Raw genomic sequence first — 18,975 nt, 5'->3', positions numbered from 1 at the left:
AAAAATGTAATGGTAATTGTAAATGTAAATGTGAAGTCAAAAGCAAGTAATAGCAATATATAGTAATAGTAATATATTAAGCTTTTACTTGCTTATGACTTCACATTTACATTGCGCTCATTGCGTCTAATTCGCTATGATTGTAAGAAAAAATAAAATATAATAATCATTATCTAATGCAATCACCTCCTGATAAAACTCATCATCATTAAAAATTAGCAACTAAATAATATGTTAACCTTAGTAATTATGAGTACCTACAATGACTTTAGTGCGTTTTGTGGCTATGATCTCCAAGATAATATAACATTACAATATACTACATAGAGAGTTCTTACCTTCGAGACAGACGTGTAACGTAAACGCTGAATCTAACTTGAATGAATTTAGTTTACTAAACACATACTTGAAGGAAGTTTTAGTATGTATTTTAGTAAACTCCAAACTTTTATCAAAAATTGCACGAATCGTTTTTATTATAACGGATATTGGATAATGCATAGCTCGCCATGGCGAGTTCAGCGAATTATATCTTTTAATATATATAGCGATAGATGATAGATAATAGATACAGATCTTTTAATAGATTTGGAGACAATATAAATGTCTGCATGAGAAGAAGTGGCCTTGACCCCAGATATAGTAATCAAACCTTACGAAAAATATTTCTTAAAAGAGGCAGCGTAACGCATGGCCGCATCGATAAAATAATCAGCGTGCGCTATAATAGCTATAGCTGGAACAGCTCATCAACACTGAGAGATATACATGTATATATATAGATGACTAGCTGTGCTTCCAGGCGTTGCCCGGGTATTAAAAATCAGCTTATAAACAGTGAAAAAATGAGAGTTGCCTGCCACTTGCTATTAACCTGGCACACTGCCATTGGAAAATTTTAGTAAGTTTACTAAAGAGAGCTATTCGTCTCATGTCACGCAATCACCCTGTGTAGTACGCAAAGTCGTTGGGTATTAGCTCTGATATATCTACATATGTCAGCTAGCAAACAAATCAGTCTCTGTGGCCTAATGGGTGTGGGGTCGGACTGATGAATGAAAGGGTCCAAGATCAAATCTTATTCGGTACAGATTCTTTATTCCAAGATTTTAATAACTATAGCTCGAATAACAAACAGATCCACACACTTTGAGATATATATAGATTGGTCCCAATGTGCTGAAAATATAATTTGTCTGTTTGTTGAAAACAATAATCGTTTTAATTCTGTTTCGTCATATTTTCAAGTTTCTGATGACCAAAGAAACATTCCGCAGAGCACTCAGCATTTAAGATTGCTCTAAAACACTACAACGTGAAACTTCAAACTAGCATAGAGTGGTCTGGATTTGTTAATGAGTCTTGGCCAGTCTTGGCCCTTATATTACTAGACAGTTGACATCCAAGCTAAACATATTATGATTGAGTATCTGGCGAAGCTCAAACCTGTTTCAATAAATGAAATCAAAACAACAGGGTGAATACAGATTCACATATTTACATACTACCATTTTTTAGCGAGTTTAATTTGGCTTTTGAAATACTATAACAAATAAGCTTCCTATAAGCTTTTTTAGATAAGTTGCTAGAGGAAATTTCGTATTTTACCCTTTTAAATTTTTTAGGCAAAAGCTTAATGCAATCACCCAATTCTCAAAAATTTACTCTGATGTGTATTATTTTTCTGGTATTTCATTACCCCAGCGATCAGAGCAGAGCAGTCTTGGGCCAAAAAATGGTGTTTGGCTACACACGATTTCCGCAAAGTTGTGCAAAGAAACCTTAGATCATTGAACTCAACATTGCCATGTTGAAAATCTTTCTTGAGAGAATATCTAGCTAGGTTTGAACAAACTGAATAATGAATGTATTTATAATTCTCCAAATGTATAAATTGTTCATATGAATCGATCAAGGGGGCAAAGCCCAGATCTCAGCAAGGAAGGATGTCCAGTACTTATTATTTGTTGACTGTTAGTTTCCATTACCAAGTTCAAATCCAACTCTTCTGTCCAGTTCCAATTAGGGAACAGATAATTTCATGAACTAACCCCAGCCTGATGCGGTTCAAAATACAATGCATTACAGTTCTTAGCTCATTCAACTAAACTGCCATGTAGGGCCATATCCTTCTATGCTGCGGATACTGCCATGGAAGCACCATTTTTTGAGGCTCATATCCCGGAATTCACATCATTTCTGCTTGATTTTGCATCATTCAACCCTTGGGCTAGGGAAAGGGTGTCGTTTATCGGAGAAACAAACTTTATGTCGCTTTCGGTAAACGTTTATAAAGCTGTCGTCTAGTAACGTTAAACAAATGATGTGAATGCTAGTAAGTTTTAAATATCATCAAGATATTAGTCGGTTAATTACAATATTAGAAAATTATCTGAGAGGCGTTGCTTTGTGCTAAAAGTTAAAAAAGTCGTGCCTCCTTGAAAAAATAAAAATTGATAACCCATTCAACTTTTACTCAAATTTTGAAATGGTAAAATAAAAAGTTATTTGATCCTGCGATCGTTATTGATTTTTTGTCTGATCAAAATAAAAATAATTCAGATGGTAGAAATGATGTAAACTTTTTGTACTTTTGTTATACTTGGGATATATAAAAAAAAAACAATTGTTATGGTAGCTCACACGGCAACTTCATAGCGTTGAACTCTAGCAACATGAATGCTTCTAAGCATTTCATACAGAGACAATTGAACATGGTCGTATTTTTTGTAGTAGTAGATATGTAAATTAATGCTTATGTACAAAAGATTTTGTTCATAGAAATAAATTTATGTTTGAACTATACATGTAACATGCATAGCTCAAACTTAAATCTGCTACTTGCTCAGTGGTGTAGACTACAGAGTAAGAGCATTATTTTTAACATGGTGCTCTACTAATTTTACTTTTTAACTTTACAGTATTACTTAATTGAATTATTTCATAGGAGACTACTCGTCTCATACACCATTTAGCATTGTACCTGGTGATAATTCTATCTCATGCTAGCTGTGGCCAACCCCTTTAGCAGCTTTCATTCACATAATATTTTTAATAAGCGTTGTTAAAAACAATCTCAATAAAAAGTTTTATATTCAGAAAACTGGTTTATAATGTCAAACTTGCTGCTAGAACATGAGCCCCATCAGGAGCCAAGTGTGCTAGATTTGCACCATTTTAACTAGTTATACTAAAAAGTTTTCCAGGGGGAAAACCCGCAGAGCCATACCCTCACCGAGAGGGCACTCAGCACCCCTCTCGGACTCTCCCCACAGTACCATTTTCAAACAGCCTTGCGGCCATGTAATCGTCATAATCCTTTTGGGAGGAAGAGGAAATAGTCTGGTTTTGCTCAATCACTGAACTAGGGTAGGTGATTGCTTTGCTTGAGCAGTATTGATAAAGGCTGCTGCAAATTTAAGCATGATTATTCTTGTAAAAGGGCAGCATCGTGGTTACATAATCCATTTATTATACCACCAAAGTTTATGATTTAAATCAATCTGAAAACTAGCAGATAACCATGTTTGAATTTGATATTTTCCAGCCTGGGCCATCACCTACAAGCTTTTTATTAGGTGGAGGTGGTTGTTGCATACAACACAACAACAAACACCCTTATTTGTGTGGGCTTGCCCAGGCTATATATAATGAGTTCATCGTTAGCCGAGCTCGCTGCATACAATGAACTACATTGGCCAGTGTCTTAGTTTTTGCAAAAAGCATTATAAAATTGTTATCACTGCATAAGTCAGAGCACAAGTCTAGTCCTTTGAATTGATATAACCAAGCAATGTCAAAAGTATATACCTGATAGGCGCTAATCAATTGGTAATAGCTATCCAAAACTGTTACTTTTCCCATCAAGTTTGTCTTTTGTAACTATCTTTATCATAGTTCATGATATTTCCATTGAAATGTTCATGAAGTAATAATGGTTGCCCGACCATCTATGCTACAGGCATAACTTGTAGAAAGCTCACGGGCAATGATATGATACACAGCCTTCATATCAATGTGTGAATATAATTAAGCTATGATTGTATTCTAGCCAAATTTTAAAGCAAGATGAAAAGCCGCATTAATAAGGTATCGGAATTATGAATGAGGTAGTGATTATAACTGAACTGTTATAACATGGCCGTGTCACTACTGTACATGCATAGTAACATTTCACAGATAATAATCTATAGCATCCCCGTTATAACAATAAAACCTAGTAGGGGTTAACAGTGAATAAACATGAAAGAGAAATTTCATTGGATAATAAATCAGCAATCATGTTATCACCCAGGCCGTAGGCATCATTAGTACTAAAGTTGCCTGGCCCGACCCACTTCATTGCGTCTATTATGATTTCTTATATGTTTCTCAATGTTTGGCCTTACTACAAATTGGCCTGACTCCACCAACAGCGGGTACCATGCCTACAGCCCTGCTATAATCGTTTAATTTTTTGGAAATGATATTCTGTTTCATAGAATGCCTGCAACAACAAAACTAATTGTAAGATTTCAATCTCATTGTGTTCAACAATTTTTTTCATTTTCATTTGCTCATAAGACAATTCAGTCCAGTGGCACTTAAAAAGTTTCATGACCTGTCCCTCTACATCAACTTGAATCATTGTTGCAAGTGAAGTGCTAAATTTGGGTACTTAGCGATACTCCAGGTCTCCAAGCAGAATGATTGCCACTCTTGTTTGTCACCATACTATCAGATAGGCCAAAATAAGTTGTCCTCACAAAAAAATCTGTTATTCAGGCATGAAGTGAAGGTGTGCCTGGGTGAGTGGAAAATAAATTGCTGTGATATCAAGTTTGTAACACAATAGCAACTACTGCTCAGTATTACATATGCAATGTTCAGTCTAATCATAGGTGATATTAGGATTTATCTGCTCACTGATTATTTTTCACTAAAAGCAACACAGCTCCTACTTTGAATTGTGCATGACTACCATAAATAAACCCAATATAAACAAGATATCAACTATTGCATGAATGAATAGTGCAGGTTTCATAAACCTTGTCTGGGTTTTACAGCTATTGACAATTGGCAAAGACCTGGACACTCAATTATGCATTTGCATTTCCACGTTGGTGGTCAAAGGGTGTTTGAAGACCTGTTTGTATCTGTTTCCTGATTTTATTAGGAGTCACCTTTGTTATTTGTGTTGAACTCGTTTCTAAATGATAGACCAAGATACTAAAAGCTTACACTGAGATATTGATGAAACAGGCCATTCCATCAACAATCACAGAAATGAGCATTTTTGCTTTGAGTAAAACTAGGTGTTGCAGGGTCAGCGGGTCAAAAGAGCGGTAGTTTGAGACAACACAAGTTAGAATTATTCACACCGGATGCTCACTAAGAATTATCTAATATGAAAATGAATCTCTAAGAGTATGAAATTCAAAACGCAAAAACAAGGCCTTGACCAAATCTAGGCAGGGAGTGGAGATGAGGGTTAATTAGGTTAAAAATTCAACCCCTCCCCCCTTACTCAAGGGCCGTTATGTACCATTTTTATACTATTCAATCTCAAAAATCCCATTTGCTAACAGGAGGATGCAGCCCAGAGCCAAAAAGCGCTTACTTACTTACTGCAGGGTGTCCTGCGTGCTCATTGCTGGGCATGGAGCGGATGTTTTGTGCACCGGTTCACCCTAACTGTAGCTTGGCTGGGACCTGGCTACCACACTATTTGACATTAAAATCAAAAGATTCAGAAGTATAGCTGTGGTGGGGGATCTCTGTGACATGGCCAGGGTCTGGCTCACCCACCCAAAGACCCTGGCTAACTCTGACTCATAACAAAATTAGTACCGACAAGAGGTGGACCAGAGAAAGGTTGATTCATTTATTATTGGGGTATAGAATTTCATTGTGTACTAGTAGTAGCAGCACCATTGTAGTACTTGCAGTAGTACTAGTAGTAATAAAAGTAGTGGTGGGGATATGCGTAATCAAATTTAAGTGGGAACAACTCTTGGTCTAAACTGCTGTGGATTGTAGAATCAATATTAAATGGCAACTGTCTCAAATTTGATTCATTTCAACAATGATTTAAAACAGATTTATGAGGAAGTATGCGATTGAATTTTGATAGCCCTTGCTGTCAACAATTAATTAGTGATCATTATCAAATCAATCATCAGTGTCATATGATTGATTTTTTCATTTTGCTTCACTGATTTAAGAATGATCAGTTGTGATTGAAGTTTGAGTTATCAGTTGAATGTAGGATAGACTCACATGGCCCTCGCAGGCCCAGATGTTAGTGTGGTTGACTTGGAACCCAAATGGCTAGGTTCAATTTCTGTATAGTGAAATCTTTTTCCTAATACTCTTACCATGGCTTTGGACAAACATACATACTCAGCTCTTATTATAGTAGAGACTTGAAAAAAGATTTTTGTCGCATGCTTGTAACATGGCAAAATCTAACCAGAAAGATGGTTTGATTAAATGATTTGATTTTCATCCATAACTGTAGGAGTCAACTCGATCTTTAGAGGATGTGCTCATCACGGCCCACTGCAAGACCCAGCTTTATCTCTCTGAGGAATTGTCTCGCCTCAATCCTGAGCTTACCATACAGATATTCTCTGGTAAGCAGCCATACAGCAATAAATTAGCTAGAAGCCAGTTTAACCTAATCACCTTGACAAGTACTACTTAGAACTCTTCAATCAAATAAGATAAGTGAACACTCTCTGAACTTTGGTGTTGTAGATTCTTGCATATAAGCCGAGTTTGGAACGTTTAACGTTTGGAAAAAAGTTACTAATTTCAGGGGTCAATTAATGCGCGTATAACTCTGATCACACTCAAGTGAAATGGCAATATTCTAACTTAATTCCAACAACTGCGACTTGAACCATGCTAATCATGCGGCTAGTAGCCTGCTATTTACTTATTTGGCATACTCATTGCATACTTACTGCATAATATTGCATACTTAATGCCTAATATTGCATGATATTTCATACTTATTGCATGTTTAATTCGTAATATTGCATACTTATTGCATACTTATTGGCATACTTTTCACATAACAACATTATAATTCGTGTTTTAAGGATGTTGAGAGTTGTAATCTCTTGTCTTATAATAAACAGTCAGTTATTTTGGTGACGTTCCTTTTTTGCTACTATAGTAAACAGCTCACCATCAGACCCGTTATCACTATTACTATAGCTTACCACATTATTATTACTGCTAAAAACAAATTATCACCGTCACTAGTATTATTTCTCAATCGTTACAAGTTCATTGATCTTTAGCACTATTTGTTGAGTGATAAATGAAGTTTAACAGTTTTTGATTTTTATTACCAATCTTAGGAAGTTGGTTTTCAACGGCTTCAGTTACGTTAAAAAAGATTTATACAAAGTTTTGTTAAATAATTTTTGGTTAGCGGCTGTCTTTGCACATTACTAACAACAACTCATATATTACTGTAAATGTTCATACGATGTACTATTATAGTACATTGTGCTATATAGTATAGGGGTGCAGTTTATAATCCGAAAAGTACGGTAGTGTGGAGTATGCAGTATATGGAGTATTTGGAGTCTACAGTATTATACTGTAGACTCCAAATACTCCATATACTGCATACTCCATACTACCGTACTTTTTGGACTATAAACTGCACATGAGATCACATATATATATATTTGTATATATATACAGTCATACTTCGACTTACAAGCTTAATGCATTCCGAGACTGAGCTCGTATGTCAATTTACTCGCACGTTGGTGCAATTTATTTATATATAGAACAATTAAATATATATTAATTGGTTTCTATACCCTAAAAAATGCAAATAAAACACTCAAAACAAGATATTGTAACAGAAAATGCATGTTGGTTATTGACCTTACTTACCACATGCTTTCAAAAAGCAACAAATAAAAAACAATACAAGGAAATGTGATTAATTAAAAAGGTAAAATTAAATACATACAGTAACAGCTAACGCTAGCATTTGCGAGGGAGAGAGATATAAGTGTTATTCTGCATTACAACAGTTGAATTTGATAAATTTGGATTTTATCAAAATCTTAAAAAACAAACTTAAAAGCAAACCTAAAAGCAAACTTTCATTTTTCGTAATTAAAATTTCTTCGGCGTTCATAATTGGAAGTTTCTCGCTGGTTAGCTAATTTTTCCTTTGTTTTCGCTTTCACGACTAGCCAGCCGCTTTAAGATAAACCTATCTAAGGACGTTTGCCTCTTTCGCTCTTTCAACGTGTTGCGATTAGAACGAACACTGGTGTCGTCACAAAGGGTTAATGCACGACCACTAGCCAACTTGTCCGAAAGTCTATTTTTATAGATTGCACCGGCCTTTTCACATAGGCCTTTTCGCCTTTATTGAAACATCGTTTCAGTTACGCTGTCACCGGCCAATTGTTTATCTTTTATGTTTTCCAATGCCTGAGCAGTCTCTCTATCAGCGGTCGTAAAGATCGCTGCGTCGTTTAGAAACGCATTATGGTTAGTCTTTTTGCAAACTAAATGCCCTGAAAATAACCCTTCGGTTTGATAATTGTAGATGTATTTCTGTCATATTGCTGAGCTAGCTCAATAGCGCATACACATTTCGCATATTTTACAGTAATTTTCCGTTTAATATCAATTGTTATCATTTGCATTTTCTTTCCATTATCTTTCATTTTACTGGCAAACTTTCGGTCTACGCATCGTACTTTTAATTCACATAGTTCTGCACTGAAAATTGCGCACAGAAAACACGGTACAAAAGTATAACCTGAGTAGTTGAAAAATACAGAGTGATGCTGTTCTCATAAAACACCTCCGGCATACTTTACAACTGACTCAAGTGCTCGTATCTCAAACATGGCTCGTATGTTAGTGCTAAAACTTGCTTAAAAGCTGGCTCATATCTCAAGTTTCTCGTACGTTAGAGCACTCGTAAGTTGAAGTATTACTGTATATGTATTAGCTAAAAGCATAAAGTCTGAAATGATTTTTAAAGCGAAACCTTGCACTTTCACTGTGTTTTCATGCTTTGAATGGGTTTGGAGTTGTACGCTGCTGATGAATTCGCACCTTACTGTTTCAACGATTTGAAGTTGCACTATATAGATGTATCAAAACTCTCGATGTGCCCCTTAAAACAAAACATGTTGAAGTAGACTCGCTTTCAGTTGTTGACAGAATTACAACTTTTTAACACATGTTTTTTTTATTTTCTGTTGTTAATATTGCTGTCGTGCAGTTACAGGGATATTTTTGGACTACACTGTGTAACGCTGCTCATAAAATATATAAGTCTAAGTGTTTGTATCTGTCGTTCGTGCGTCCAGCTCTAGCCATTAAGTTTTAGGAATGAGAAATCCAGTTCGCACTCGATTTGAACTCAGAACTTCCAGGTTTCCAGACAGGCTTGCTAAACCAATAGAATACGTATCTAACCGGCCATAGTGATGATTAATTGTGAACATACTTATTACACTTGCCAATTTTTAATGATTATTGGTTAAACTACTTGTGCTTCAGCTAGCACGTTTAAACATCATGATGCAATCTTTGTTTCTAACGCTGGCTCAAGTTATAATAATGGCTCATTACTAAGAGCTTAAGGTACTCCTGTTCATCGAGTAAAGAAATCTTTCTCAAGTGACAGATTACCATAAGATTCGACACCAATGATAATTTTTCAATACTGTCAGTTTTAAGATTTTTAGTTTGCCTAACCTTTTCAATTTCATTATTAGTTCTCTGTATACAAATAGAGCAACTCCTATTAGAGTGGTTTGAGACTGACACTTTGGAGAATAGCTGTAAAACACACTACAGATTTTCAATGTTCTTACCCTCATCATTGACATGGATTACTGCTAACCACATGTGTATGAATAGTTCGATCAGGTTGCAAAATTTCAGTAGATCTGATAGTTGGAGTTGTTTTACAGTATGAAAAACACCTGTCAATAGAACTCTAGCTGTGTGTGAGTCTGTTCTGGTGGACGGATGAAAGCGTTTTATGAAAAAGTATCCTAACCTGAAATATTTTAATAAGAATTCATGACCACCCAAATCTCCATGACATTTTTTAACATAACAGATTGCCATGGGATTTGACAGCGCAGCATATGACTGTGAAATATGACCATCTGTTTAATTTTAATAAGAAATTGCGACACAACTAAATTTCATAAATTTTTTTGACGCGACCGATTCTCTTAAGATTTGACGACAAATATTTTTATGAAAAATTATAATCTGAGATATTTTAATAAAAATTCCTGACCCACCATTATTCCATGAAATTTTTTGACGTGACTGATTACCATAAGATTTCACACGATGAAAAATTTTTTTCACTACTGCCAGTTTTAAGATTTTCAGTTTGCCTTACAAATTCAATTTCATCAATGGTTCTCTGTATACAAATAGGGCAACTCCGATTAGAGTGGTTTGAGACTGATACATTCGAGACTAGCTGTAAAACACACTGCAGATTTCCATTGTTCTCACCCTCATCATTGACATGCAAGACTGCATACGAAATGTGTATGAATTAATTGATCAGGGCAAAAATTTTCAGTCGACTATATATTTGGAGTTGTTTTACAGTATGAAAAATACTTGTCAACAGAACTTTAGCTGTGTGTGAATTTGCTCTGGTGGACGGATGAAAGTGTTTTATGAAAAAGTATCCTAACTTGAATCATTTAATACGAGTTCATGACCACCCAAAACTTGATGGAAACTTTTAACATGACAGATTACCATAAGATTTGACAGCGCAGCATAAAATCATGAAATATCACGATCTGATCTACATTAATAAGAATTTGTGACATACCAAAAAATCATGAGTTTTTTGAGGCAATCGACGAATCTCATAAGATTTTACGACAAACCAAATTTTCATGAAATATTGTGATCTGACATATTTTAAGCTCATAACCTGAGGTTACGTGTCCTCCAAATAGAAAGCTGAATAGTGAAGGGCCAAATAGTTTCTCTCTGCTCTCTACGGTGTTGTAATGTAGGGTGTTATGGCGGTTCGTGACGATTTCCATGGCCTTTAGTACTCTTTTCTGTCTGTCTAAGGTAGATAGGAGTTCATTTAGTCCTCCGTAATCGTCTCTGTTTGACCATCCTAACACATGTGCTCTGCTAAATATTGTTTCTTGTATTTGTAGGGGCCATATCCGGTGTGCTAAAATGGATATGACGTCACGAATAGGTGTAACTGTGGCGTCATATCCGTTTTTAAAAACCTGATATGACGTCACGAATATGGTCAATTGTGACGCCATATCCAGTTTTTGAAAACGGAAATGACGTCACGAATAGGTGTAACTGTGACGTCATATCCGGTTTGCTAAAACGGATATGACATCACGAATAGGTGTAACTGTGGCGTCATATGCGTTTTTAAAAACCGGATATGACGTTACGAATAAGGTCAATTGTGATGTCATATCCGGTTTTTGACAACGGATATGACATCACGAATAGGTGAATAGGTGTATCTGTGACATCATATCCGTTTTTAAAAACCGGATATGACATCACGAACAAGGTCAATTGTGACGTCATATCCAGTTTTAGAAACGGATATGACATCACATTTGATTTTATTCGTGACGTCATTTCCATTTTAGAAAACCGGATATGACGTCACGATTGACCTTATTCGTTGCACAAACTTTTACAGGGTTGTTTCTCCTCCATAAATACTAGCTGTCATCTTTTCAAGAAGTGGTTTCTCGAAAAGAAAAGACAATTTTTAGGGAAATCTGTTCTGGCTTTTCATTGAAAGATTATTGTATTATTACTGTTAATAACTGTTGATGCAGATCATTCATAAATCATATCTTACATATCAAGATCTTTGTGCTTTTGCTGGTACCATATATACATTCATTTACTACATACGTTTGTATTCTAGATGCTATCTTTATTTTGAAGTTCAAAAGGCTTCACTAAAAAGACCCAACGGCATTTAATATAGAGTACTCTATCACACCAAAGTTACTTCTAAATTTCTTATTTGAAAAACCTTCTCAGCGTAAAGTTACAAATGAAAGTTGAAAGACACCTAGAAATGTATAACAACTCACGCGAACACTTTGAACATAATTGAGCTTTTACATCGTTCGTGGTAAATAAGGAAACTATGTCGGGGTGGTGATGTAAGTGACAAAAATAGAAAAAGTTAGATAGCATATCGTGCAAAGCTATTCACATATTATTCCAGCATATCATTATTTTCCTTTATATACATTGTAAAGCTGACCCATTTATATTTCAATAATAATACCTATATTATGCATGAAAAAAAGATGCCAATTAGAATTTCACTGATAGCTTAATAGTTTGTGTCAACTATTACAATTTCATAATCATATACATTCAGTTATAAATACACAGAATATTCACACAAAATCTAGTATAGAATAAAAACATTACGCTTTGATCTAAAATTCAAACAAAGTTTCAAAGAACAAGAGCTAAACACATCACCAGTGATATGAATGGTAAGCCAAGATTGGTAGTTTATATCAGCAGAATGTTTCTCGCCAAGTGTATACGTAATAGTCTTCAATTGTGACAAAGTCTGAGAATTCAACTTATAATCTGTCGGCAACCGTGGTTCTGACTATCGCCTTTTTGACTAGGCATCCATTTACCGCCTGATGGAGTGTACTGGTCAGTGCTCGGATCGAAAATGTTTATAACAGATTCTACGGAATGTGGAAGTCATTCTTCTCTGGACACAGCCTTGAGCCATTTATTAAGACAAGACTCGTTTGTGAGGGAAAATCTAAAACAAATTCAGGTATTAGGAAACAGTATTTGCACATTGAGCTCGACTTAGGAATGGCAAGAACCCTTATCCACACGATTTTATCCAACATTCATTACCAGGAATTTATAATCATATTAAGGCATATCCACACCCATAAAATATCTATTGAGTTTCCGAGCACACACCTATAAAATATTCAAGCTGCAAGTAATTCAGGTTCATTGTTATTACAGCCAAAAAGCTGCACATCATTTTATCATATATTAAAGAGCAGTTCTATCAAAATAAATTTCATGCATCTTTTGATGGGTCAGTTACTTTTCTATTAACATACAATCGCTCAAGTGTACCGACAGTTCAGTAGGAACCGCTGGAAAGCACCGCCCCTCTACAGATGACTGGTTGGATATCTCGAAAATATGAGATACAAGCATGAGACGGCTCAGACGGTTCTCGATGTGGCCGCTAAATCACAAAAAGGCCGTTTACAAGAACAGAATCACTCAGTCTTTCTCGTTATATTCATTTGAAGTTTTAAAAAGGTCAGCTAAAACTTATAGCGAATGCGAATTGTGAAGCGCCAACTCGGAAGAATTAAAAACTATGACGAACACAACATTCGAATTGAGTTTAGTGTAAAACAAAAATGTATTTTAAAGTGTGTGCTTAGTGAGCTAAATTAATTTTAGCTAAATTTAATGTTAGCATCACAAAAGTGCCGAGCGTACCAAGCGTGTCGCTATCTAGCTTCTCTCACAGCTCGTGCAGCGCTGTACACAATAATGTTAAACTTTACGCCCGATCATAACTGGTAGATAAGTATTTGTTACTTTGTGAGCCTAGGTGGTGAATTATTATTACTAAAAACTTGTTTTTCCGTCGTAAATCCTGTTGTTATGTTGTTTTGAAAGGGTTTTGAATAGATTACCATACATGTATTTAAGTATTTCATACAGGAAAATTTCAATGTCATTTTAATGTTTTTTTTCCATTTCCATAACATAATTAAATTCCATATTATTTCCATAAAATTTCCCTATTTCATTTTCATATTATTTCCATTTCCATAACTCATTTCCATGTAATTTCCATTTCCATAATATTTCCATAACTCATTTTCATATTAGTTCCATTACATTTCGATAATTCATTTCCATAATTCATTTCCATTTTTATAACATTTCCATAATTCATTTCCGTATTATTTCTATTTCCATTTTTCGTTTACATATTATTTCTATTTCCATAACATTTTTATATTTCTAAAAACATTTCCATATCTATCTCCATAAAATCATGAAAATATTTATGTTCATGGAAGTGGATATGGAAAAGGAAAAATTTCATAATACGCAACGCCACATGCTTAAAATTAAACAGCGACTTGAAGCACCAGAGGCCTTTGTTTGCCCTGTCACCTATTTGGTGTGTTGTTCAAAATAAGCCCAATGTCTTTAGTAAAATCAGCACTTAAAAGAGTGTACATGCTCAAGTGTGCATGAGTGACATGTTCTAGTCTCTGCTATGTAATAATGCAAGCATGAGAGACATGTACTAAGCTCTGCGCTATGGTTACAATGCAAGCATGAGAGACATGTACTAGGCTCTGCGCTATGGTTACAATGCAATCATGAGTGACATGTACTAGTCTCTATGCTATGGTTACAATGCAAGCATGAGTGACATGTTCTAGTGTCTGCTATGATTGCAATGCAAGCATGAGTGACACGTACTAGTCTCTCTGCTATGGTTACAATGCAATCATGAGCGACATGTAATAGTCTCTTTGCTATGATTATAATGCAATCATGAGTGACATGTACTAGTCTCTTTGCTATGGTTACCATGCAAGCATGAGTGACATGTACTAGTCTCTTTGCTATGGTTACAATGAAATCATGAGTGACATGTACTAGCCTCTCTGCTATGGTTACAATGCAATCAAGAGTGACATGTACTAGTCTTTCTGCTATGGTTACAATGCAATCAAGAGTGACATGTACTAGTATATCTGCTATGGTTACAATGCAATCAAGAGTGACATGTACTAGTATATCTGCTATGGTTACAATGCAATCAAGAGTGACATGTACTAGTATATCTGCTATGGTTACAATGCAATCATATGCAACTAGCTCACCAGGTAAATCCTTCTAATGTGTGCTTCGGCTTCTGCAAAGGAAGTATGAGTGTGTAGAGAAGATAACCCTTGCACAGCTTGCATCCCCTGACCACTATGCCCACTGACAGGTATCAAACATGATGAGGTTTTCACAGCCAGTTTAAGTATCTTCTGTGCTTCACTCCAGTGTGGTCCCTGCAGGTCACATTCGATTGCATTGCTGACATACTAGATTACTCAGTATGCATCCAGCTTACAAGTTTACAATACGCAACCTGATCGGTTGAGATTATCAAGTCTCCTGTGCCATACTAGCAGTAAAGCAACACCAAGCTATGATGATATACTGTAGCAATGAGATCTGAAGACATGCTGCGTGTTGGCAGGGCACTGATGTCTACATAGTGTAAAACACAATGAAGTATAACAAGTATGGCTGCCTGGGTAGTGGTCGGGCTCTGTTCAAGCACCTGTAGGAAACACTCAACTAGTCAACAGAATTTTCAAGTAGCAGAAATCAAAATGAATTGTGTTAATTGCAAAAGTATTAATTGATTACATATAGATTTTTTACTTAATAACATAAAGCCAGTCACATCTGGTACTGATTGTTGCTCTATAATATCCAGCTAATGAAGTCAATATTTAATCTAACTTTCACTGCAATTATTCAGCTACGATTAAACACGGTACAATCATACAACTACTACTTTATGCTACATATGCTTTCTGTTAAAAGCTAAAACTTCATCTTCCACAAGAGTGACACTTCGCAATAGTGACACTTTAAAATAGTGACACAATGAAATAGTGACACTTCTTAATTGTGACACTTCGCAGCAGTGATACCTCGCAATAGTGAAATTCCATAAAAGAGACACTTAACAGTAGTCACACTTTGCAATAGTGACATTTTGCAAAAGAAACGCTTTAAAATAGTGACACTCCATAAATGTGACATTTTGCAGTAGTAACACTTCTCAAGTGTGACACTCCATAAAAGTAACAATTCACAGTAGTGACACTTCGCACTAGTAGCACTCCATAATAGTGACACTTCAGTGTAACGACACTTCCTGATAGTAACACTCCACAACAGTGAAACCACAATGGTGATATCCTACAATAATGCGCTACTATAGCAAGATTTCACAATAGTGGCACATAAGCATACCGATAACTTCATGAACATATTTCATGATAGTGACCCTTCCAAGTGTCATACTAACCTCTAAAAGAAGTGACACAAGGTGTAGATACTCTGTATCATATATGTCTGTAAGATATTTAACTACACATTTCGTCCACTGATGAGCATCCTTCCCAAACGCCCCTCGACTATACAATCTCATCACAGTGGCTAGATTATCAAGTTTTTTTGTAATTTCGAGAGCCATCTACAAAAATACCAAAGCTTTGTGTAAGCTAAAACAATACAATTACTAAGTACATACCAGCTTTATTGTTGAAGATTGTGATCATGAATCTAGCACAACTTACAAGTATCAACCTCCTCTCAGCATCGCATCTAGTGTCTCTTTAGCCAAACAATTGTCACATGAAAGCAGTATTTCCAGCAAAACTTTTCTAGTTTCAATATTACCTATCTAGAAGATGACATCTTTTTTTGGCTCAAGGAATCATAGAATAATGCTACCAGTAACATCCATAGAGCTACTCACATCCAACCACAGCAGGTCTATGTAACCAGAAATCCTAAATGCACCAGATATTAAACTAGATAAATTCTATTAGACCTTGACCTTGGAATTGGCAGTAATGTAGTTAAACACATGCATATGTATGATGCAATACAGACTATGTCAAGGAGCTGCAATACTATTGTGTTGTGAATGTGATGCTGGTTTCTCGGCTATAAAAACACCATTGACATTGGTGTTTTTAGTAGACCTGTGTTTGGCTGGCTATATCTCAGCTTCTGGTTGGTCAATCTCCTTGATTCTTTTTGTAGAACGTCAGTCAACACCCCAAGATGAATAATAAAGCATAATAATATTATGCTTTTTCCATTTTGGTTACTATTCAATTTGAATAGTAACCAGAATAGAGAAAGCATAATATTATTATGCTTTATTATTCATCTTGAGGTGTTGACTGATGTTCTACAAAAAGAATCAAGGAGATTGACCAACCAGAAGCTGAGATGTAGCCAGCCAAACACAGGTCTACCAAAAAACATAGGTAAGTGTTTTAGTAATCATCAATATATGACGTATGAAATCGACTTGTGTGCCATTGGTCAATTAAGCCAACTAATGCGCTCTCTTATAACAATCACGACGTTTTAATTGGTTTAATCCTTGGAAGTATAGAACAATCAAATTGGGCCTAACAATCATCGCTCCTAGAATTCCGAACCAGTAACTCTGACGTGTAGATTAGTTTTAGCATAAAATAATTACACGCATCTATTATTTCGCAACAAAAAGTCCCATTCCTATTTCTTATTCTAAACAAACTGCAACTCGCGGATATTGCATTATATGCAATATCCGCGAGTTGCAGTTTGTTTAGAATAAGAAATAGGAATGGGACTTTTTGTTCCTTCATCATTTTTCTACTGTGTATCTACTGCAGCATTCTTCTACTGTGTATCTACTGCAGCATTCAGTTGATTTTCATGATTATCGTCACTATTAACAGACTGGAAGTTCACTACAACCATAATCTTAAAAAAACTAACTTGACCGTGCTGCTCTTGCTATAAGAAAAGAAAACAATAACTTTTGCTTTGATTTTTCTATTGATCTATTATCTTATCTATGATTATTTTTTATGACTTATATAATATTCATAATGCATATTATACAAAATAATAATATAACTGCGTATAGAATAAATGATGTAACTAATATAATTTGTAGAAAATTCCAGATGATAACCGAGATTGATGATTGATTTAATTGATTCCATTTATTAGCTATAGTTGAAAAAATCTGAACAACGCTAAAGATGAGTCTGAATAGGGAATGCTCCGAAGATCATCTGTTCAACGAACGACGCGTGTATAGTCTATATTATAGACTATACACGCGCCATTCGTTGAACAGATGATCTTCCGAGCATATCCGTGGAGATCGAGTTAAAATTTGAAGCACAATAGTCAAAATCTGCTCTTCTGCTATGAAAAATCATGGCGAGGGGTCGTGGGCAAATGCCTTTACCACACAATGTTTGGTTGATTTTTCTGAGAAACCATAGCTAGTCTGTAAATTATTTACTATCGCGAGAAGCGTTTCACATCTCGTAGCCAAAACAATCATTATACATAACGGCGGTAAGGGTGCGCAACTCCGACACATGACCATTAAGTCGATTTATACGTCGCAGTTTTCGGGACTTTCGAAGGGTTTTCCTCTGATTCTTTATTAGGTAGACCTGTGTTTGGCTGGCTATATCTCAGCTTCTAGTGGGGGTCAATCTCCTTGATTCTTTTTTTAGAACATCAGTCAACACCTCAAGATAACTAATAAAGCATAATAATATTATGCTTTCTCTATTCTTTAGGATCTTGGGATTGGATTTTACTAAAGGTTCGCAATTCTTTCAGCTCTTGTCTGTGTTCAAGGGATTGCCAGTTGATATTTATCACTTCAAAGGAAATATAATTAAGTCTACTAAAGCCATATATGTTCATATAAAAGCCTAATGATTAATTTCATCTAATAATATAATTAACCAAGTATTTAAGATCAGAATACCATATCTCTGATGCGTATCCATTATAAGTAAGAAAATACCAAATAAGCAGGTCACTTAGCTAGAAAGGTAACATCTTTGAAGGTCAAAAGGGGTGGCATTTAATTCCTGAACAGTATTGTTTATAAGTAAAGTAAAGTAACGTAAAAAGTAATATAACTTTATAACTCAGTAAAGTCTAAAAATATAGCTTGATCTGGTATGCATAATATAACAATCAATCAGCTGATAGTGTTATTGTATAAGGAAATGTTCGACTTATGTGGAAACTACATTAGTTATTATATCTCCTAAAGAAAGTGTGCAGCAAACTTGTAGACAACCAGTT

Source organism: Watersipora subatra, chromosome 6 (assembly GCF_963576615.1).
Source record: "Watersipora subatra chromosome 6, tzWatSuba1.1, whole genome shotgun sequence".
NCBI classification, from domain to species: domain Eukaryota; kingdom Metazoa; phylum Bryozoa; class Gymnolaemata; order Cheilostomatida; family Watersiporidae; genus Watersipora; species Watersipora subatra.
Note: the sequence above shows the minus strand (reverse complement) of the source record.